General features: G+C 39.3%; 1 non-coding gene across 1 annotated transcript; it reads right to left on the bottom strand.

Annotated features, from left to right (window-relative positions):
* Positions 1-12,919: 12,919 nt before the first annotated feature.
* LOC139850998 (small nucleolar RNA R71) lies at positions 12,920-13,026 on the bottom strand. Its single transcript, XR_011760365.1, has one exon. It is a non-coding gene; the product is annotated as a small nucleolar RNA R71 (small nucleolar RNA).
* Between the last annotated feature and the right edge of the window lie 12,234 nt (positions 13,027-25,260).

Here is a 25,260-nt window from a genome sequence, read left to right on the forward strand (position 1 = left end):
TCGGGTCACTACAATATATTCTCTAGGTTGAGATCTACAGTTATTTTGCATTCAGAGTTTCGGTCACATTTCGGTGAATGACCTTATGTGCCGCTAAGGTGAGTTTCATTTGCTCCCTTTTTAATTGCTTTTGTAATATATATTTTTGGGCTGAGAATACATGCACTTTATTTTAAACGCAATGGATACAAGTACATACTAAATTCTACACCGAGTTTGAACCAAAAATCCCTTAGCTTTGGTAACTAGTAACTGCCGGTTATAAGAACTGGTGGGCGCGAGTAGTAGTATATGGATCCATAGGGCTTGATATCCCCGTCCGAGCTAGAGCACTAGCCTTTTAACGGACGTATGCTATTTGAGAAGCGTACACGTTAGTTTGCATGTATTATTAAGATGATTATACAAAGGGTATAAATTATATATACGTTAAGTTTAGTTACCAGGGTGCTCAATTTTGTAGAATATTTTGATAAACATTTCTGGATGAAACAACTGAAAACTTGCGATTCACCTTTATATACAGATTATACGCAATATTAAAACTATGAACTCACCAACCTTTGTGTCGACACTTTTAAGCATGTTTATTCTCAGGTTTTTTGAAGTCTTCCGCTGTTTGCTTATACGTTATACAAGCTATGTCCATGGAGTCATACATGCTTTATTCAAGAAAACTTTGCATTCACAAAATCATCACCATGTATCTTATTTGACTGCATTATCAACGGATGTAGTATTGTAAACTATTATATACAGTAATTGTCTATACGTAGAAATCATTAGACGTCGAAAACCTTGGATTTATATATATATATATATATATATATATATATATATATGTACATATATATATATATATATATATATATATATATATATATATATATATATATATATATATATATATATATATTCATTTATGGTGTGCCTTTTCAAAAGAATGCAATGTTTACAAAACGTATCATATAGAGGTCAAAACCTCACTATGAAATCGATGAATGATGTATTCGTCCAAATGGATTTGGACGGGTCATAACAGATTCTCAACCTCCCACCTTTGAAGGTGAATGGGACCCACTCAAGAGTGCCCGTTGGATCTCCGATATGGAAGGGGCTTTTCATACTTGTGAATGCCCTTTCGATAAGAAGACAAGGTACGGGAGTAGTATGTTAAGGGGTGATGCTAAGTTGTGGTGGGACGCAAAAATTCACCTCTATGGTGAAGAATAATGTATGGAATTTACTTGGGATGATTCAAGATGGAATTTTTCAAAGAGTACCGAACTTCGGCCGATCTTTCAAGGCTCAAAGACGAGTTGCGTACCTTGAGGCAAGAGTCGATGGACTTGAACACTCTTAAGACCACTTTCTTAGCAAAGATCCAATTTTGCCCGGAGTATGTCGGTAATGATCACATGTTGAAGGAAGACTTCTATCGAACCTTGAACGACAACTATTAAGAAAATATTAGTGTAACCGCGGTGAAAACTTTTGATGAGTTGTTCGATATGGCCAAAGGTTTTGAGGCGCTCGTTTTGAGAAAGAGTGGCTTTACTTTTGGCAAAAGAAAGTTTGAAGCCACTAGTCATTCCAACAAGAAAAGTAGGGGTGCGAGTGAGAGTGTTGGTAGTGTAAAGAAGAGTGCGTCCAGGAGTTTTCGACCCAAATGTTATAATTGTGAGTGACAAGGGCACATGGTTCGCAATTGTACAAATGCATCTTCAACACCAAAGCTCACTTGCTAAATTGTCAAAAGGAAGGCACCGAAGGACGGAATGTCCCGAGTTGCGGGGTGATCATGTTAAGAAGTTGGAGAAAGCGGCGGGTACGGCTCGGGGGCGAAATTATTTAATGACCAATGATGAGGCCAAGCAATCCAATGAAGTTGTCTCAGGTACTTTCATGGTTAACTCTAATATGGTAAGGATATTATTTGATTGCGATACTAATTTGTCGTTTGTGTCACCTCGATTTGTGCCTAAACTTAATAAACCGTTAGCTAAGTTAAGTCATCCGGTAGAAGTCAAAATAGCGGATGGCAAGACGGTGCTAGGGGTTGATATTTGTAAAGATTGTAATGTTGTATTTGGTGCCGAAACGTTTAAAATTGATCTCATTCCGATAACTTTGGGTGAATTTGATATTGTCGTTGGTATGGATTGGCTCGATCGTTATAGAGCCGATATTGCATGCCATGAAAAGTCTATTCGTGTGAAGACCCCAAATGGGGGAGAGTTGATCATTCATGGCGAGAAACGAAGGAGACTTGTGCCATTATGCACTTATGCACGGGCACGTCATTTTCTTACTAGTGGTGGCATGGCTTTTCTTGCTCATGTAGTTGATACTCGTGAAGAGCCACCATCCATTCATGAAATTCCGGTGATTAATGAATTTGAAGACGTTTTTCCGGATGAGTTACCGGGTGTTTCGGCAGAAAGACAAGTAGAATTTCGTATTGAGTTGGTTCCGGGGGCTACTCCCATTGCTAAAACTCCTTATCGTTTAGCACCAACGGAAATGCAAGAGTTGTTAAATCAAACCCAAGAGTTGCTTGAAAAGGGTTTCATTCGACTGAGTGCTTCGCCATGGGGGCTCCGGTGTTATTTGTGAAAAAGAAAGATGGTAGTATGCGGATGTGCATCGATTATCGGGAGTTGAACAAAGTGACGATCAAGAATCGTTATCCATTACCTCGGATTGACGATTTGTTTGACCAACTCCAAGGTGCAACGTATTTTTCTAAAATTGACTTGCGGTCTAGATATCATCAAATGCGGGTCCGTGAGGAAGATATTGAGAAATCGGCCTTTCGAACTCGTTACGGGCATTTTGAATTTGTAGTTATGCCTTTTGGTCTTACGAATGCACCGGCGACATTCATGGATCTTATGAACTGAGTGTGCCAACCTATGTTGGACAAGTCAGTAATTGTGTTCATCGACGACATACTTGTCTATTCGAAAAGTATGAAGGAACATGAACATCATTTGCTCAAAGTATTAAAGACGTTGCGGAAGGAGAAGTTGTATGCTAAACTTTCCAAGTGTGAATTTTGGCTAAGGGAAGTGCAATTCCTTGGTCATATTGTGAACACAGACGGTATTCAAGTAGATCCGGGGAAGATAGTGACAGTGAAGAGTTGGGAGCAACCGACTACACCTACGGAAGTCTGAAGTTTTCTCGGATTGGTCGGTTATTATCGTCGGTTTATCCAAGACTTTTCTAAAATTGATTCTCCTTTGACGAAGTTGACGAGGAAGAATGTGAGATTCAATTGGGAGAACGAGCAAGAAATTGCTTTTCAATTGTTAAAAGAGAAATTGTGTCAAGCTCCGGTATTAGTGTTACTGGAAGGTGTAGAAGATATGACGGTTTATTGTGATGCCTCATTAAATGGAATCGGGTGTGTTCTAATGCAAAGAGGTAAAGTCATCGCTTATGCCTCTCGACAATTAAAGGAGCACGAAAAGAGATATCCGACTCATGATCTTGAATTGGCGGCGGTGGTTCATGCGTTGAAAATTTGGCCACTACTTGTATGGTGTCAAATGTACGATTTATTGGGATCATAAAAGTCTAAAGCATCTCTTTGACCAATGAGATATGAATTATCGTCAACGTAGATGGATGGATGTGGTAAAGAATTATGATTGTGAGATACTTTACCATCCGGGTAAGGCGAATGTGGTCGCGGATGCGTTGATTCGAAAGAGTCAACATCTAGCGATACGAGTAGGATTGTTACACATGATTATTACTAACGATTTTCTTGTAAAGCTTGGTGAGATTCAAATTAAAGCTTTTGTTAACAACAAGCATGAAGAATGAATCGTGGGGCAAACGAAGTTTATTACCTTAGGCCTGCATGGTTTGTTGTCCTTTCAAGGGCGAGTGTGGGTGCCTAGAATGGAAGATTTCCGACAAGTGCTACTTGATGAAGCACATAAGTCAAAGTATTCCATTCATCCGGGTGCAATGAAGATGTACCTTGATTTAAGAAAAGAGTATTGGTGGCGGGGCATGAAACGTGATGTTGTTAAGTACGTTGAACAATGCGTCACGTGTTTGCAAGTTAAAGTCGAACACCAAAAGCCGTACAGTAAGCTACAACCGTTGGAAGTCCCAAAATGGAAATGGGAGCACATTACCATGGATTTCATTACAAAGTTACCAAAGACGGCGAGAACCCAATTTGATACGATTTGGGTGATAGTTGATAAGTTGACGAAGAGTTCTTTGTTTCTTCCCATTCGGGAAACGATATCGTCGGAGACTTTGTCTAAGTTGTTTATCAAGGAGGTGATATCAAGGCATGGGGTTCCTATATCTATTATTTGGGATCGAGATACTCGTTTCACTTCTCGGTTTTGGAATAAGTTTCATGAAGATATGGGTACTCAATTGAAGATGAGCACGGCGTACCATCCTCAAACGGATGGTCAAACCGAACGTACGAATCAAACATTGGAGGATATGTTACGGGCGTTTATTATCGATTTCGGTGGTAGTTGGGATGAGCACTTGCATTTGGTGGAATTCTCGTATAACAATTGCTATCATGCTAGTATTGGAATGCCACCTTATGAAATGCTTTATGGGCGTCGGTGTCGAACTCCTATATGTTGGGGTGAAGTGGGACAAAGAGAAATCGGGAGCACCGATTTGGTTTTAGAGATGAATAGTAAGATTGAGATGATTCGGGCTCGACTTAAGGCGGCTCAAGATAGACAAAAATCTTATGCCGATAAACGAAGGCGACCGATTGAGTTCCAAGAAGGTGACATGGTGATGCTTAAAGTTTCGCCATGGAAAGGTGTTATTCGGTTTCGAAAGCGAGGAAAGTTAGCTCCTCGATTTATTGGGCCTTTCAAAGTTTTGGCTCGTGTTGGCGAGGTTGCTTATAGATTAGAGTTACCCTAAGAGCTTGCAGGAATGCATAACACATTTCATGTTTCCCATCTCCGTAAGTGTCTCGCGGATGACTCGACTTGGGTGCCGTTAGATGAGATTGCTTTGAACAACAAATTAGAGTATGCCGAGGAACCGATAGCCATTCTTGATGAGAAGGTTAAAATGTTGCGTAACAAAGAGGTGAGGACTTTTAAGGTCCAATGGCGACATCGAAAGGGTTCCGAGTTTACGTAGGAATCCGAAGATTTTGTTTTGGGTTATCTTCCGGCTTGTCATGCGGCTTGGATCGCGAGGACGCGCTCTGATTCAAGTGGGGGAGAGTTGTAACACCCCGTTTTCCTCGTACGTGGTCTAAAGGTACGCATTTTACCTTGTAAACGTTTTATATTAACCGCGAATGCTTGTTATTTGTTTAAATGTTAGAAATTGGTTTGTTCAGGCCTTTGTAGCGTTTTGGTTAAGTATATCGCGAGTAGGACTGTCGCGATACGTGACAGATGAGGTTGAAACGCGACAGCTTCAGGACCCTCCTCCTGTCCGACTTATCGCGTTTGAGTGTGCATGGTCGAGTGTGGATGTCGCGTAACGCGCCCTAGTGTCGCGAAACGCGACAAATGTCGCTGTTTGACGTTTTTGACCCAAATTAAATGGCATCTTTGGGTGTATATTGGTCTTTTCACTTGTGGATGATTTTAGATCTTGAAAACTGATGCAAGGGTTATCCTAACTCATTTAACACACTTCCAACTACATCACATTCAATTTAGAGAGAGAGAGAGAGTTAGGGTTCTAGTGAGAGAAAGCTCACTTGGAGAAGAAGGAGACCAAATCTTACCCGAATCCAAGTTTTAAAGTTGTTCCCTACGTCTCTAGCTACGTCTTGATAGTATTGGTAAGCCTTAACTCCGTGTTTTGAGTTTTAATTGAGTTATGGCTAGGTTTTGTTCATTTAAGACTTGTAAGATCCATTTGGGGGTTAAATGGGTGAATTTGGGTTAAATTAATGTAAGAAAGCCCTAATGGATATAATCTAGGGTTTGATCATGTAAATGGAGATTTGTAAGTGTTATTGGTGTTGTTAAGTCACTAATACACTTGTGTAATGATGAAAGTTGTTAATAGGTGCAAGTTTGACCAAAATATAAGTCTTGATGTTAAAATGGGTCAAAAGGGTTAATAGTTGACCTAGTTGGGTAAGATGGGTATGAAATCCCCTAAGTTGGTGTCAGTAGGCCTTAATCACTAGCTTTTGGTGATTTATGATGAGTCTTGGCCATTAATGGACGGTTTTGGTGTAGATGGATCATTTAACGCATTTGGGTCATTAAATGCTCAAGAGTTAAGTATGGGTGGTTAGTTCCACTAGTTTGTAAGTTAATATGGGTACTTAATGTATTAGGTACTTCACTTGAAGCTTGCGGATTATAATCATCACCTTGGCGTTAAGGTGAGTGGGATAGTTATGCATGTATGTATATAGTATATTTATTTGTATGCTATGGTATGAACCACGGATCCGGTAGTGCCATAGTATATGCGAGTGTGCTATGATGTGAACCACGGAGCCGGTAGCATCATGGTATGCGTGTTGTAGTGTGAACCACGGAGCCGGTAGCACTATAGCACGAGTCGTTAAAATGTGAACCATGGAGCCGGTAGTACTATAAAATGAGGTGTGAACCACGGAGCCGGTAGCACCAAAGTGTGAACCACGGAGCTGGTAGCACTATAAAAGAGTATGACTCAAATGCGTGGTGACGTGAACCACGGAGCTGTTAGCATCATAGCATTACGTATGGTGTGAACCACGGAGCCGATAGCACCATGACGCGAGTATGGTTAACCATGTAGCTTGTGTATGTATTGTAGTGTAGCATATTATATTTGGAGTATATGCTATTATTTAAGCTAGTTACGGTATTAGAGATAATTAGCTTTATACTTGGAGTTCGTATGCTAATATTGTATTGCTAGCATGTTGTGGTACGTGAGTAAGCGGTTGCAAGTAGGTATATTATATATGCATGTGTATACTTATTGTACTCACTAAGCGTTAGCTTACCCCTCTCGTTGTTTACTTTTTAGATGCAGGTTTGGAGAAAGGGAAAGGGGTTGTTGGGCATTAGATCTCCCATGTTGGATGCTTGGTGAAGCTTTTGGAAGTCGACCTGGAGTTTTGGGTAGTTTAGCCCCAAACCATGCTCCAGTGTTGTTTGGTTTAAAACTATCATTTACGGGTCGAACTCGTATTACTTTTGATTAAGGGCCTTCATGCCCATGATGTAAGCTTTAAACATGTTAAACGTTTAAACGCTTGTATGAAATGGTTGACATTTTATAAACAATTGATGTGGCGTGTTATTGGTCTAAATATTAAAAAAAAAATTGTTGGGTTGCATACGGGTTGGGTTGTTTCAAAGGTGGTAATTTGTTAAAGAAAGGAGGGACTACTCACTGTAGTAGGTGCAAAGAGTTTGGGCATAACAAACGTGGTTTACAATTGGTGATGCTTCTGGTGCATCAGGAAGTGGATCAAAGAGCACTAAGGGTGCTTTTGGAAGTGGATCAAAGAGGACTAAGGGTGCTTCTGGAAGTGGATCAAAGAGGACTAAGGGTGCATCAGGTGCAACTGTGATTGATTAGCAACTCTTTTTTTTTATTTATGAACCTTTTATTGGATTATCAGATGTCTTATGAATCTTGGTGTTATTTTAAATTTTGGTGTTTCTGTAAGTAACTAGAGGAGGGTGAATATTTACTTAATACGAATTTTAAAACGTTTTCGATGATCAATAAGATTTGAACAATACTTGATCACATCAGTCAACTCAAACCAATGTGTGGTGTGTTTATGTTTGTAATAATATGGAAAGTAAAGTAAAGAACATAAATACAAGGATTTATAGTGGTTCGGGTGGATGTTAACTAATCCACCTTAATCCACTCCCCGATTCGCTAATCGGGATTTTTGCTTCATTAAGCACTTTTCTCCAAATCTGGTAGAGATCCGATTTACAAGCCTTGTACTTCTCCTTAGACAACAAACCTAATCCTTCTATCCCTTTGAAGGATTACCTCCAACTTAGATCTACTTGTCTTTACCTTGGACAAGTATTAATCCCCAATGAGATTAATCAACTCCCTAGTTCCCTTTAAGGAAAATGATAGCTAAGCTAGCATATGTTTCTAATTACAAAGTACAAAGACTCACCCTTTTTCAGTGATGACAATCCTAAGACATTTCTAAGGATTAATACAACACTATGTAAACTCACAAAGATAAGAATCTGAAAGTAAGTTTACAAACACCCCTTTTATAATCTATGAAATTATAAAACTTCTCTTTCTAATCACAAACATATGTATGAATGTTATATTCTTGTGATTCTCTGATGATTTTGAATTGTAGCATGCAAGAGGTCCAAGTCTTCAAAGTTCTCCAAGCCTTGCTATTTAAAAAATCAGTCATGTCTCGGTCGACCGCAAGCGGTCCAGTCCAAAATGCTTATCCGTTGTATAACCCTTTGAATCAGTTATGGACATCAATCTTTGGACACTTTACTTCATTTAACCTGCAAAAGATACCCAATATCCTATACAAGTACTGTATGCATTAAATGTTCATTTACCTTGGATGTATTGCCTTGATAGTGACTTGTCATGCTCAAAGTGGTAAGTCTAACATTCTTGGATACAAGTCATGATAATCATTTGAGGTAATCTCAGTTTTGTCATAATCCTTTATTTATAATTAACACATTTGCTAAATTCCTATTGGTTGGTCAACGTGTAATTGATGATAACATCCCATTTTAATCACAAAGCATGCTAGTATTCAAATTTGAATTTGTTTGTAATTAATTAAGTGTGTTAATGATGTCTTAACAATTTATGTAAGTAATAACAATTAAGCATGTTGCAAGACATCAAGTTAAATCAAGTTTAAACTTATTCATAAACTTAATTTTAGACTTAAGAAAAACATATGTGTGTTAATGATTCATTGTCTTTTAGGATTACTAGATTATGAGATTTTAAGTATTATCCTAGTAGCATATATTGAAGTAGTCCAAATACTAGTTGGTGGAATCCAACTTGTAACACATAGCAAGACAAGGTTCATACATACGTATACTAAATAACTTCTTAGCATTTAGCACTTAGCACATTGTTAAATAATACACATGTATTAATAGCAAGTAGTCAAGTAATATTCATGTAATGACTAGCATCACTAATTAATCTAGAATTAAACACATAGTGATTACATAGCATTAAACCAAGACTATGTAAGTTTTATTTGCAAAATGGCATTTGCAAGATTAATGTATAAGTATACATTAATGTCCAACACATGCACAAGGAAGGAGAAACTCTTGATTGAGACTTAGTAACCATCATAAGTATGTCTAGATACATTTTAGATGTACATGTTGTCCTATAACACTTATGTGTTATCCTTAATCAAGGTTTAATCGTCATTAAGATGTCATTAAGCGTGATTAACCAAGATTAGTGCTCTAGTGACCAAAACTCCTTTGGGTATGAAGGAGGAAACTATTCTAAGTATGTTTGAACAGGTTTAATAAATTATAGATGCCCTAAAGTAGTCGAACTAAAATCGATGGAATTTGGGACAGAAGCTTATACGGTCGACCCACGATTGACCGTGAGGTCGACTGTGCATCCCTGATTTCACAAATCATGGTGCAAGGTTTCACACTCTGACCTGCGGTCGACCGTGTACCTTACCGTGTAGTTTAATTGTTTGATAATAATGTGTATGCTAGTATATGAACACATGTTTTCACAAGACAATGATTTGCAAACTTAGTTATCATCACTACCTAGTATTTTGATGTTAACATTCTTCACATTCTCACCCGCTTTTGGTGAATGCGTTTGCACTTTAGATTATTAGTGGTTTTCACAATATTCACATGGATTCTGTTTTGCAAATTTGATTTTCATCAATACACAAGTGTTTTGATATCACCAATTTCTACATTATTACTCTTCATTAGTGGCAATGTGTTTGAATCATGTGAAAAATGAACTTATGAAGATCTAATCTAGTTGTATGATGAACCCTAGATTCAAAGTCTTAAATTGATTCAATGTTAATCATGATTACGGAGGTTTTAGAAGTTTTTATAAACATAATTGATTATTTACATCAATTTGAGTAGATTTTTTTTAATTAGGGTTTCTTCAAGCAGTGTTTGAAGAATTCATCATACCAACATAATTGAATGAAGGGAATTCGTAGATTAATCTTACTGAGATTAAAGATTAAGGATGAGAAGGAGCAAATTCGTCGGTGTGCGGTTGGAGATCTTGAGCCGTGAAGGAGAGGGAAAGAAAAACGATTTTGAATAGAATGAGGAATGAAGTCGAGAAATAGATTAAAAAGCCCGTCAGAACACGTGCGATCGATCTACGGTCGACTGTAGAGTAATTAAGCCGTAGATCTGCAGTCTGCTATGGTTCGACCGTGCAACTCGGAATAGTAATATTAGTCTGATTCTTCATGTCGAGTGCGTTTTGGCAATTTTGTCATTATAATCGCTCCATTTATATATATTTTATTTCGCGATATCTACCTCACTTTGCTCAGTTTATGACTATCTTGGAGCCTATTTTGTGTGCTATTGAGCTAAATGGTAAATTAAGGGCTAAGGAGTGGATTTGGTGTAAAATTGGCCAAATCTTGGGCAAAATTGGCTAAGGAAATGGAAAGTTCAGAATCAGCATCAAAAGCGCCGCTCCTCAATCAAGAGCGCCGCTCCTGTGAGCCAAATAGCGCCGCACCAACCGAAAAAGCGACGTTCTTATGCACATTTCAGCTCCATTTTCCTCCAGTGAGCAGAAGCGCCGTTCCTACAGTGAAAAGCGTCGCTCCTATTCAGCCAAAAGCGCTGATCCTCAAGAAAAACGTCGCCCCTGTTTGGAGCTAAAAGCGGCGTTCGTTGTCAAAAGCGCCGCTCATGTCCAAAAGCGGCGCTCATATCGCTGTTTCAGCCCAGATTTTCAGCACTATAAAAGGAACGAGATTAGGTCATTTTTCATATGCATCTTGGGAGCAGCTGCTTAAGGTCTGAATTTCACATACAAAACCCTAATTTCATCATCCATTGGTGTTAATGGGTGGATTCAAGGAAGCTAGCTCCAGATTCATCATTGTTTAGCTTAGATCTTCATCTTCTTTACATTTTGGGTTGTAATTTTCACTTTACTTTTCAATTTTTTAATTTGATTACTTGTAATAGCTTGAAGATGATGATGACTTACATTTCTATGCTTATTATTAGTTTAATTTTAGATATGATTGGCTAAATCTCTTGTGTTTACTTATCTATGAATCTCTAATGCTAGTGTTTGACCCAAATCAATTGATTATTGTTGTTTGAATGAATTACATGATCATGTGTTGTTGAGTTAGCTAAAGATCCATTGCTATGAATTTGTTTTAGGCTTGACTTTGATTACATATGTTATGTAGCTTTCTTAGTGATTTGAGAAGTGAATCAATATGTGCTTCAACACCTTAGGTGATCTAAACAACTAGCTTAGGAATTGCAAGTGATTGTGTTCTTGATCTAGGTTGGTTTTCAATTTGCCTCTAGTCAACATAGTAATGCCGGTTATCTTAAGTGATTTCGATAGTTGGTGGTTTTAAGTGATTTCAACCTTAGCTCAATCTCAATGACCAAATCATGCTTAACTCGATCTTAAGTTATAAAGCTTATGTGAATTCGAGGAGTATCATTTGATTTGAGGTTTAGTAGTGATGCTAAATATTTAATAGTTCCACAACTAATGAGATAGCAATATAGGTAAAATGGGGCAAGCCAAGCATAGAGAGGATTAGATAAGTGAACACGTCTTAGTTAATTTGTTTTAAGTCTTAATACTTCACTACTTGTCTTTTGTTACTAGTTTAATTGATAAATTTAGGTTTGTTTAATTGTGCAAGTTTGAGTTAGTAGTTAATATCAATCGAGACCCCCCCCCCCCAATCAAACAAACCCTAGGACAATTGATAGTTTCAAATATCCGACTTACACCGTGTCCCTTGGGATGAACTTGATAAGAATACTTACATTAAAGTGCTATAATAACTGGGTTCTAAGTGCTCGTTAGTTGTGTGTGCTTGATTGTAGTGTTTAAATCAAATATAAATTTAGAGGGTAAAAGATGTATATCGTACAAACGCATCACACTTTCTTGGCGCCGCTGCTGGGGATGCGGTTAGCTTAGTTGGTTATTTGGTTTAAACTTTTAATTGTTCGATCCTTTCGTAGGGGTTTACCCTTACGGAAGTTACTTTTTCCATTTTATATTATTATTTTCGTTTGGAAAACCGCTTGAGTTTGTATTGTGATTGAAGGATAGGTACCTTTGGTGTATGAAAACAAGGTCTCACAAGGATCAAGAATTCACACATCCATTCTCCGATCAGGAAAGACACGTGCATGGGGTTTATAATCGTAGAGAAGAAAGGGTATTAAGAAAGAATTTCGAAGCTTTGCCATTTTGTTTAGAAGAGATGGATCCAAACGGTAATCCGATTCATGATGAAGAGGGCAATCCTAATGGTCCTCCGGTTAATCAAGAATTATTGAATGATCCAAACGACACACCAATGTGGAATGCTAGATTGGTTGCACCAACAATGATAGCACCGACTATTACAAAACCACCAATTGAAGCGGATAATTGGAAGATCGAGGGTAACTTTTTCACGTTGATTAAGGATACATAATTTCATGGGTTGATAAATGAAAATTCGTTCGAACATATTCAACACTTTAATGATCTTTGTGATATTTACAAAACCAAAAACGTCACCGATGACGCTTTTAAGCTAATGGCATTCCCCTTCACACTTCAAGGAGACGCAAAAGTTTGGATGCGAAGTTTACCATCCGATTCCATAAGGTCTTTTCAAGAATTAACAAACGAGTTTATCAATCATTTCTTTCCACCGTCAAAAGTAGAGCGGCTTAGAATGGAGATTAATGGGTTCACACAACGGGATGATGAGAGTTTGTATGATGCATGGGTTCGATTCAAGAAGCTACTAAGAGCTTGCCCACCGCATGGTTTGACGAAGAAGGAGTACATCAACACATTCTATCGGGGTTGTAATACTTTTACGAAGCAATATCTTGAATCTTCATCCGGTGGGGTATTTATGTACAAATCACCAAATGCGGCCAAAATTATGTTAGAAGACATCTCGGTCAACACGTATGAATGGGTACCTTCACCGCGAGATTTGACAAGGAAAAGTGTAGCACAAGTCGAGAGTGATAATGGGTAAGTGACGCTTGCAAGCTTGAACAATCAATTTCAAACATTTGGGAAAGAATTGAAGAAGATTCAACAAACGGTAGTTGCAATGGAAGTAGGTTGTCAACGATGCGAGGGTCCACATCTCACGAAGAATTGTCCTCAAATTACTCAATGAAATCATGTTGATCTAGATGATATTCCCATGAATTCGGATGCTCATGTGAACTACGTGAGTAATCAAAACTACCAACGGGGAGGAACATCTAACCAAAGCTACTACAATCCTAATCAAAAACAAGTATCATTCACCAACCAAACCAATACACCACCCAGATTCACAAAGCAAAACCGAAATCAAGGTTACAACAACTATAACCAAAATGTAACGACCCAACCCGTATTAAAACTGACCCATAAAAATTTTTCCTTTTAATACGCGTTAAATAATAGTTTAGGTCCCATTACTCTAATTCCAAAGAATATTTGTTACCAAAGTAAGTTCAACGAACTTAAAACATACATCAATAATTTAAACTCCCTAATACAATGGTTCATTAATTAAATCGTAATCCGGTTGTAATCATTATGACCCGACTAGTTACGTTTTCACAAAACCGAGCATGGTGATTTGGGACTACGCTACCCAAATCCTAATCGAGTCCAATAGCAAGATCTTCTAAAGCAACCTAGCCAAGATCTCTAATCCCCAAGCTTACCCGAGCTGCCAAGCATGCGAACCTATAAAAATATCAACAACGAGAGGGTAAGCTAACGCTTAGTGAGTGAAAATATACTACATACATATATATGCATAAAATGGACACGCCACAATAATAATCAAATAGCGCATACCGAAGCATCAAAGTATAAGGCAAGCTAAACCTAGCATACCGTACGTTCACTAAGCACAAGCTAACAACACCAACAATATAGTAAGTTCGCAAACAACGTGTGAACAATGCCAACAAGCTACAACCAGAAGATTAGCTACATCACATCAATACAACATTATACGTATACAATATATATATATATATTTATAACAACGCGTAAAACACCCAAGGTTAACCATAACGCTATGGTGCTACCGGCTCATGGTTCACACCATACGCATTTGAGTCATACTCTTTTATAGTGCTACCGGCTCGTGGTTCACACTCGATGCTACCGACACGTGGTTCACATCAATTATTTTATAGTGCTATCGGCACGTGGTTCACACTCGATGCTACCGGCACGTGGTTCACATCAATTATTTTATAGTGCTACCGGCTCGTGGTTCACACTTGATGCTACCGGCATGTGGTTCACATCAATTATTTTATAGTGCTACCGGTACGTGGTTCACACTCGACGCTACCGGCACGTGGTTCACATCCTATCACACACACACACATTATGGCACTACCGGCTCGATGGTTCATACCATAACATTCACAAATAAATACGCCATATACACATACGTATAATTATTCCACTCACAATATTAACCCTTCGCCAATGGGGTTATATAATCCACATCACACGCCCATGTGATAACGTACACACAAGGTGTACACCTCGTCAAAGGTGGTTAACGAAAATGCACAACCGTGCCAATTGGACCTATACACAAGTCCATCAATCCACCTATATGTGAAGTGAGCTCTATAACCGAGAACCACTTCACCCGACCCGCACCCATCCTACACATAAATATGCATATAGGATATTAACACTCACCTTGTCGCCTCGATGAATGCTTCCAAGAAATCCACAACTCGTCAATGGAAAGTACCTATTCCATAATCATAAATACCACAACACAATTAGGATGGATTTACAAACCAACCCAATTTGACACTTAGTGCAATTTCGACCCAATTGCACTTCCAAGGACAAACCGCGCCCAAACTAACCAATAATCACTAACACAAGTGATAATGGTCCTAGTATGCCAATTAAACCCGAACACAAGTGTTAAACACTTATCGTTCTCAAAATCGCCCATAAACCCTAATTTTGACCCATAAGGTCAAAATCTCACCATTTACAAGTTTTGACACCAAAACATGTTTAACTCGGTTTTATACTTCAACTTAATCCATTTTAAGTTTATAAACCGTCTCGAATCGACATTCGGGTCATAATCCTCAACAAACCCTAATTTCGACTCTAGTCAAAATTAGTCAACCACAAGAACCCTAAAAGTCTCCAAAACATTAATAATCACTAACACTAGTGATTATACACCATTATCAAGTCTTAAACGTGGTTAAATCATTAACCAACCCAAAACCCGCCTTTAACACTTACAAACCCGAATCTTGGTGTTAATCTCCAATTAACAACTAAATGGGCTCCATCTACGAATCATACAATCAAAAGCCCCAAATTTGAATGATGAACACGAAAATGAAATTCGGAGTTAGAGCTTACCACTAGTATCACTGTGTAGCTAAGAACGAGGAGAACAAACTTGTCAACTACGCCAAAGATCAAAGCCCACTTCTTCCTTTTTAAAATCCCACTTGAATCACTTGAGGATTTTAAGTTTTGAGAGGAAAATAGGAAAGAAAAGGAAAAAGAAAATAAGAAAATGAATGAGTGGATGAGGTTAAAACCCCAAATCCGGCTCAAACGTGAAAAGACTAAAATGCCCTTGCTCCTCATTTAAAATTACACAAAATCGATGCCAGTCTGCCCGTATTGCAACGCCGCGGCCTAATTCGTCGCGCCGCGACGATTGCCTCGAACTGGTGACCTTGTTTACAAGCTTTCTAATCCTGATTCTAGTGTAATGCCACGCCGCGGCCTTCTGTGTCGCTCCGCGACCCAAGGCGTGACCTGTCATAAATTCTCGCACCCAAAGCTTTAATACTAGAAAATGCCCCGAACCTCTCTTACACTATTCGTACATACCCAATTTACCTATAAATCATATACGGGGAAAACGGGGTGTTACAACTCTCCCCCACTTAAATTCGATGACGTCCTCGTGATCCTAGTCACAAACCCAAACGGACCCACACTCAATGGTCCTCGAACATGCATTTCAAACCGACTTCTACCACAAATTCGCTAATCCGATGGTTAATCCAATGACAAATTACACACTTGATCGCATCCCGAGACGTACAATACATGCAACAACCGAAGTCTACAACGATCCCTTAGACAATTCTTCTCAAAGAGTTACCCTTAACATCTAAATCGTCACTCGCGATTTATCAAATTCCATAATTCCGAGCACTAGCACTAACTCAATCCCTCACATCGGGAAAACTCAACCAATCTCGTATCGAGATACCAATTCCTTAGCATACCCTTACCGGGTACGACGCTAAAAACAACCAAGTCTTAACCTAAGGTCAACACCCGAAGCGATGAAGACCGAAACAAACGAATCCTTACGGATAACACCAACACTATACATCCCTTGTAGTACGCAATACGACCAATACGCAACTACCGCAACATCATAACAATCGGTTAAGACCGATAACGCCCAAAACGACTATGGTAACGTAAATCCCAAGGCGTACAAAATCGACTGTTGTCACACCCGTAACATCATGTGAGCGAAGCACGGTTATTGCATCACTAATCATACAACATGGTCCTCACGACCCCACCATCGGCGTATAAAACAACCGATAGATCACAACACAACATGGCCGAAACAACCCGAAATATTGTGAATACGAACAACCCGATATTCACGTCCCACAACACAACTCATGAATGGTACTCTCATTTCCCACCGGTACTCGCATTTCCCGATAATGTTATGCCATGATGACGTAACACTACTCCCTTAATGAAGTCAGCGGACCCCGAAGGTCATGCTCCACCAATCTCAACACCGGATGAAGTCAGCGGACCCTGAAAGTCATGCTTCACCGATATAACACTACGCCCATGATGAAGTCAGCGGACCCCGAAGGTCATGCTTCATCAATCACCAATACCATGATGAAGTCAGCGGACTCCGAAAGTCATGCTTCATCAATCAACGCCCTTTTGGCCTCGAACGACGAGTAGCGTAACATCGCGCTCTGCTACGCCATAGTGAATCCTAACGGATACCACTAACCATTCACGCACTCGAGCAAGAACCACCTATATCGAACATAGGCACAAAACAATAATTCTCTATAAGAGAATCCACCGCGCACATCCCTTAACCGAGGGATTCCACCTTGCTTGCCATACCCATCCATTATCTCTCAACGAGATTTACCACATTACCACCTTGGTGATAATTCAAATCCAAAATCATAGGTACAATTTTACCGAAATTGTACTCCACCACAAATCGACCAAATCTAGGTCCCGACACAAATTTCGGATCTACCATAAGCATTGTCCGAAATCTCACACTAAAACCTCCTCGTGCGGGAGTGTAACTCCCCCACTTGGAATTACGTTCCATAACCGCATCTCGTACACCCGTACAATGATACCAAAGGTAGACTTTACCAACAATTGGTTTCACACGACCCATCACTACATCTCGCTCCAATCTTTGGCACACGAAGGATTTCAACCAATCCTTAACACTTCGAACGAAAAGTGTACCGCAAATTACACAGCTCTACTCTCGCAATCATCCAATTGCTATAGCTTGTCAAACTTCACCCAGTCACTCATGTAACTAAGGGTTTCACTTCGGTACCCTAAGTACAATGTAACCGCAACATAATCGGAGTCGAACACCATGCTAGTAGGTATAAAAGAGGCACCTAATGTCGCATCACGTAGACTCCTTTACTAACATACATCGAGATCCAAAACACTCGATTTCTCGGGTTTCATCCCACCCGTCGAACCTCATGGTTCATCAACTTCAACACGAGAGCGAACACGCTCTAACATCCGAACACCAAAACTCATTTCCATGGCTTGGTAGAAACATTTCCCAAATACCAAGGAATGCTTGGTTACGCCAAGTCTTACGCCCTTCGCCCAGCAATCAAAACATCACCATAGGGTACTTCCATTAGGAACGTCACCCATATCAATAACATGCACAACACCATGCATTTAACCAACTCAAACTCAACGACACACAATAAATAATCAAAGGACATATTTATTAAAACGAAACGTACCTTAACGTCTCCTTGCCGCACCCGTCCCCGCTAACTTGGGACATTCCGACTTACGATGTCCTTCTTCTTGGCAATTGAAGCACACAATGCCATCACTCTTTGGTACCGAACATTCCCACGACTTGTGACCCCTCACGCCACAATTGTAACATCTAGCCGCACTAGAATCCAATATATTCGTCCGTGCACCACCCGTGCTCACACTCGGACCCTTAGTCCTCTTACTTGGAGCACCATACGAAGCAACCCTTCTCTCACTTGAAGGTTCACCAACCTTCGATCGCGAATAAGACTTGAAACCTCTAGCCAAGGCGAATAACTCCGCAAATGATTTCGCTTGACCCCGGCTAATTTTACTCTTCAAGTCATCATTCAAGGTCCGATAGAAATCCCCCATCAATAAACGATCATTCCCCAAATACTCCGGGCAAAAATGAGCCTTCGCCATAACGGTCGTCTTGAGAGTATTCAAATCCATAGAACCCTGTTGCAAATTTCGCAACTCATTACGCAATTCCGACAAGTCGGCCAAAGTCCAGAACTTCTCGAAGAATTCCTTCCTAAACTCGTCCCACGATAATGCCATAAACGATTCACCGCCGACAAGATCAATCTTACCATCCAACCAATCCTTCGCCCTACCCCGCAACAAACTAGTAGCGAGTCTCGTCTTTTTCTCGGGAGGGCATTCAATAGTACGAAAACACCCTTCAACATCCGAAATCCATGTGGTGCTAACCAAAGGATCCGGCTTCCCGTCATACATCGGAGGTTTAGTTCTCATGAAGCTCTTAAGACAATGCTACATTTCACCACTATTTCAAAATTCGGAATACCTCCTATCCATTTCTTCTCGAAATGCACTCATTTGCTCCGCAACGGCGGCCGCAACTCTAGAGTTAAACTCCGCGTCGTTAGTCTCGATCCCATTTCCCGTCGCCATTCCGAGGAATGCGAAGCGATTATATCACGAACGTATAAAGCACACACACAACACCGCCCCATATTGCTAAACACTCGTCGTACATCACTTGTTAGACACGATTTGCACCCGTAATAAGGTTTGCAAGTCCTTATTACGCACACACATCGTATCCCCTCGTTAGTACAATGACCATCTTGCTCGATAATATTCGCAACGCAACATAAACACAAACATAACACAATCGTATATTAATAATATCCACGTATTAATATACACATTAGTCCACCTATCAATTAAGGCACTAACCAAATTCCCATTCCGACCCGTAATCCTACAAGTCCCGCAACAAATTAAGCACACACAAAAGTCTAAGTCTAGGCACCTATCTCAAGTCACCTAAACCCCTTAGACCATGCTCTGATACCACTTGTAATGACCCAACCCGTATTAAAACCTGCCCATAAAAATTTTTTCTTTTAATACGCGTTAAATAATACTTTAGGTCCCATTACTCTAATTCCAAAACATATTTGTTACCAAAGTAAGTTCAACGAACTTAAAACATACATCAATAATTTAAACTCCCTAATACAATGGTTCATTAATTAAATCGTAATCCGGTTGTAATCATTATGACCCGACTAGTTACGTTTTCACAAAACCGAGCATGGTGATTTGGGACTACGCTACCCAAATCCTAATCGAGTCCAATAGCAAGATCTTCTAAAGCAACCTAGCCAAGATCTCTAATCCCCAAGCTTACCCGAGCCGCCAAGCATGCGAACCTATAAAAATATCAACAACGAGAGGGTAAGCTAACGCTTAGTGAGTAAAAATATACTACATACATATATATGCATAAAATGGACACGCCACAATAATAATCAAATAGCGCATACCGAAGCATCAAAGTATAAGGCAAGCTAAACCTAGCATACCGTACGTTCACTAAGCACAAGCTAACAACACCAACAATATAGTACGTTCGCAAAAGACGTGTGAACAATGCCAACAAGCTATAACCAGAAGATTAGCTACATCACGTCAATACAACATTATACGTATACAATATATATATATTTATAACAACGAGTAAAACACCCAAGGTTAACCATAACGCTCTGGTGCTACCGGCTCGTGGTTCACACCATACGCATTTGAGTCATACTCTTTTATAGTGCTACCGGCTCGTGGTTCACACTCGATGCTATCGGCACGTGGTTCACATCAATTATTTTATAGTGCTACCGGTACGTGGTTCACACTCGATGCTACCGGCACGTGGTTCACATCAATTATTTTATAGTGCTACCGGCTCATGGTTCACACTTGATGCTACCGGCACGTGGTTCACATCAATTATTTTATAGTGCTGCTGGCACGTGGTTCACACTTGATGCTACCGGCACGTGGTTCACATCCTATCACACACACACATTATGGCACTACCGGCTCGATGGTTCATACCATAACATTCACAAATAAATACTCCATATACACATACGTATAATTATTCCACTCACAATATTAACCCTTCGCCATTGGGGTTATATAATCCACATCACACGCCCATGTGATAACGTACACACAAGGTGTACACCTCGTCAAAGGTGGTTAACCAAAACGCACAACCGTGCCAATTGGACCTATACACAAGTCCATCAATCCACCTATATGTGAAGTGAGCTCTATAACCGAGAACCACTTCACCCGACCCGCACCCATCCTACACAAACATATACATATAGGATATTAACACTCACCTTGTCGCCTCAATGAATGCTTCCAAGAAATCCGCAACTCGTCAATGGAAAGTACCTATTCCATAATCATAAATACCACAACACAATTAGGATGGATTTACAAACCAACCCAATTTGACACTTAGTGCAATTTCGACCCAATTGCACTTCCAAGGACAAACCGCGCCCAAACTAACCAATAATCACTAACACAAGTGATAATGGTCCTAGTATGCCAATTAAACCCGAACACAAGTGTTAAACACTTATCGTTCTCAAAATCGCCCATAAACCCTAATTTTGACCCATAAGGTCAAAATCTCACCATTTACAAGTTTTGACACCAAAACATGTTTAACTCGGTTTTATACTTCAACTTAATCCATTTTAAGTTTACAAACCGCCTCGAATCGACATTCGGGTCATAATCCTCAACAAACCCTAATTTCGACTCTAGTCAAAATTAGTCAACCACAAGAACCCTAAAAGTCTCCAAAACATTAATAATCACTAACACTAGTGATTATACACCATTCTCAAGTCTTAAACGTGGTTAAATCATTAACCAACCCAAAACCCGCCTTTAACACTTACAAACCCGAATCTTGGTGTTAATCTCCAATTAACAACTAAATGGGCTCCATCTACGAATCATACAATCAAAAGCCCCAAATTTGAATGATGAACACGAAAATGAAATTTGGAGTTAGAGCTTACCACTAGTATCACCGTGTAGCTAAGAACAAGGAGAACAAACTTGTCAACTACGCCAAAGATCAAAGCCCACTTCTTCCTTTTCAAAATCCCACTTGAATCACTTGAGGATTTTAAGTTTTGAGAGTAAAATAGGAAAGAAAAGGAAAAAGAAAATAAGAAAATGAATGAGTGGATGAGGTTAAAACCCCAAATCTGGCTCAAACGTGAAAAGACTAAAATGCCCTTGATCCTCATTTAAAATTACACAAAATCGATGCCAGTCTGCCCGTATTGCCGCGCCGCGGCCTAATTCGTCGCGCCACGACGATTGCCTCGAACTGGTGACCTTGTTTACAAGCTTTCTGATCCTGATTCTAGTGTAATGCCGCGCCGCGGCCTTCTGTGTCGCGCCGCGACCCAAGGCGTGACCTGTCATAACTTCTCGCACCCAAAGCTTTAATACTAGAAAATGCCCCGAACCTTTCTTACACTATTCGTACATACCCAATTTACCTATAAATCATATACGGGGAAAACGGGGTGTTACACAAAACCGAAAAAACAATTTCCAATACCAAAACCAACAACCTTACAACAACCAACCTTACAACAATCAAGCAAATTCAAATTATCAAAACAACCAAGGTTATAGTCAATCACAAAATAACCAAGGTTACAATTAACAACCTCAACAAAACAATCAACAATCCCAACCTTCGAAGAGCTTAGAAGAAATCATGCAAAACTATATCAAGAAGGTAGAATCAGCCGAAGCTTTTCTAATGAAAGAGAATGAGCTCTTGAAGCAACAACTCCGAAACCAATAAGCCTCATTCCAAAACCTTGAGAGCACCGTTGGAAGAATTTTAAATCAAGTTGCCGAAAGACCACAAGGAACTTTACCTTCAAACACTCAAGTTAACCCGAATAATTACAACAACAACCGAAACAACCATCAAAACCACTAAAATAACACGAGAGTTATTCCTATCGAGAGAAACACTACCAATCCAATACAAAATCAAGCGAGTTCATCAAATCCCACCAATACTTATGCTCAATTGAACTCGATTGATTCAACCGAAGAGGATCAATCCGAGTATCCTCAAGCTTTCAAGTTCGACATTGAAGGAGACAAGTTTGATTTTGATGAAGCGTTAGAAATTGATACTATCGACTATGGGGTATTCATGTTTTCAGAAGATTTGGACGATGCAACATTCATTCCCTACCAAGTTAAAAGTGTAATGTCCATGGAGGCTACTGAGTCAACATGCAAGGAGTTAAAGGGTGATTTTGAGCAATTTCAATTGGGAAAGGTTGATGAAGAGCAAAAGGTCGAAACTTTATTGAATATAAAGGCGCAAAAGAACGAGGTCGAGGTTCTTACTACATCAACTCAGGAGAAAAATGAGACACCGGTCTCACATCCTCAATCACTACCTCCTACACATCGAAATGATGTGGATTGTAAGTCAACCTTACCCGAAAATGAAAATATTTATGTTAAACTCCCTTGGCGGAGGTGCTTGAGAATATGCCCAACTATGGGAAATTTTTGAAGATACTCATGGCAAAAAAGGAGATGTTGAGCAAGCATCCATCGCTTTCTTGAAAAAGGAGTGTGATGGAATTTTAAATAAATGTAACCTACCATCAAAAATGGGTGATCCAGAACCTTTCCTTATCTCATGCAATGTAAACGGTTCGGAGATGCTCACATCTTTAGCTAATTCGAGAGCAAGTATCAACTTCATGCCCTACCCCGTTTATAAAAGGCTAGGCCTAGGTGATCTTTGACCCACTACAATGGGAGTTAAATTAATTAATCAATCAATTAACTCTAGTATGGGGATCGCCGAAGACTTAATTGTTAAGGTGGGGGACATGGAATTTCCAATTAACTTTGTTATTGTTGATATAAAGGAAGACCCGATTGTACCCCTTGTTTTGGGAAGGCCATTTTTGGAAACCGCGCTCTTTCTTTGACTTTAGGATCGGGAAATTAACTCTTCTGGATAAAGGGAAATGCATGAGCATAAAAACCAAATGTGTTAAAACACCATCAATGCCATTGACCACACCACAAGTTGTCGCTAGTGTGCAATGCATTGCAAGCACAAGGCAAGTAGATACACCAACTAAAGATAGTAGGGGATTAACTAAGGGAATTCAAGGTAAAGCCAAAAATCAAAACACCGTTGTTGACAAGTCTATGCGAAAGTTATTTGGGCAGGTGCATCGGGCTTCATCCAAAAAGGATGAACACTTAAGAAAACACCTAGTGTCAAACTTGTCAAAACATGAGAAAGTCAAACTTAAGGAGTTAATCAATGAAACTAAGGTAATGAATGATTGGTTAATGTCAATGTTAAGTGGTGGCGGTAATGAAAATGTTTCCCTTAGTTCAAAGGAAAGGGAAGTTTACCACCCCGGGATTAGTTGAAATCTCAAGGGGATGGGAGTCAGGTGATAGACTCGTTAAACTTTCCACAATTGCGTATATAATTTTTTTAATTGCATTCCGTTTGGAATTGTATGATATTCCTTTTCTTAGTTGCATTTTTATGTTTTTGTATTGCATGTATATGGGTAAAACCGGAAAACGTCAAAAATAGTTTGTGGATGGGTCAAAATGGACTTAAAATTGAAACAAAACTGCAATCAGGTACAAAAGCGGCGCTTTTGTCCTAGGAGCGGCGCTTTTCACTTACAAGAGCAAAGCTTCTGCCACAAGAGCGACGCTTTAACCTGTGATTTTGTGCCAAAAATGAACAGTAGCCAAGAACGGTGCTTTTGTTTTCAAAAGCGGCGCTCCTGTTTGAAAAGCGGCGCTTTTGAATCTGCTACTTAAGAATTCTGCACGACCAAAACTTCATTTTATCACACCCAACTTCAATTTTCTCTCTAATAGCGGTGCTACTATAACCCTAATCAACCTAAATTGACCCAAGGCTTCAAATTTCATCAATTTTCTTAAAAATCTTCATCATCTAACATGAAAAAAGTAAGAATCTATCATTTTAATTCACTCTTTAACATGATTTGATTGATTTTTATCATTTTTCTCTTTATGCTTAATTCGTAGATTATGCTTGATTTATGATGTCAATGGTCAAATTGTTGATGAATCTAGACTACATTGATGTTTATTAACATGATGTGCATGCTTAGTTACATCGATTTCAACTTTGAAATTCTAGGGTTCATTCAATTTGGGGTTTTTTGATTTTGAGCCAAATTGGAGTGTTAATTGTTATTGTTGATGCTAAATTGTTAGTCTACCATGATTATCTTGCTTTGAATCCATCTTTCATGCTTGTATGATTTGAAATTGAAAATTAGGGTTCATAAGTTAGGGTTTTGAATGGGTTTGACCAATTTGAGCATGTGATTAGTGATAATGTGCTTGTTTGCGGTATATTTATGCTATAACATGAAGAATTGATATAATTTGATGAATGCTCTTTTCATAGTCATATTTTGAACTAATTAGGCTTTGACTAGGGTTAACTTTTTGCAATTGATTCATGATTGACCATGTTTGACCAAGATGAGCTTAATGATAGAGTATAATGCATGTTTAGCT

The sequence above is a fragment of the Rutidosis leptorrhynchoides genome, chromosome 5, assembly GCF_046630445.1.
Source record: "Rutidosis leptorrhynchoides isolate AG116_Rl617_1_P2 chromosome 5, CSIRO_AGI_Rlap_v1, whole genome shotgun sequence".
In the NCBI taxonomy this organism is placed as follows: domain Eukaryota; kingdom Viridiplantae; phylum Streptophyta; class Magnoliopsida; order Asterales; family Asteraceae; genus Rutidosis; species Rutidosis leptorrhynchoides.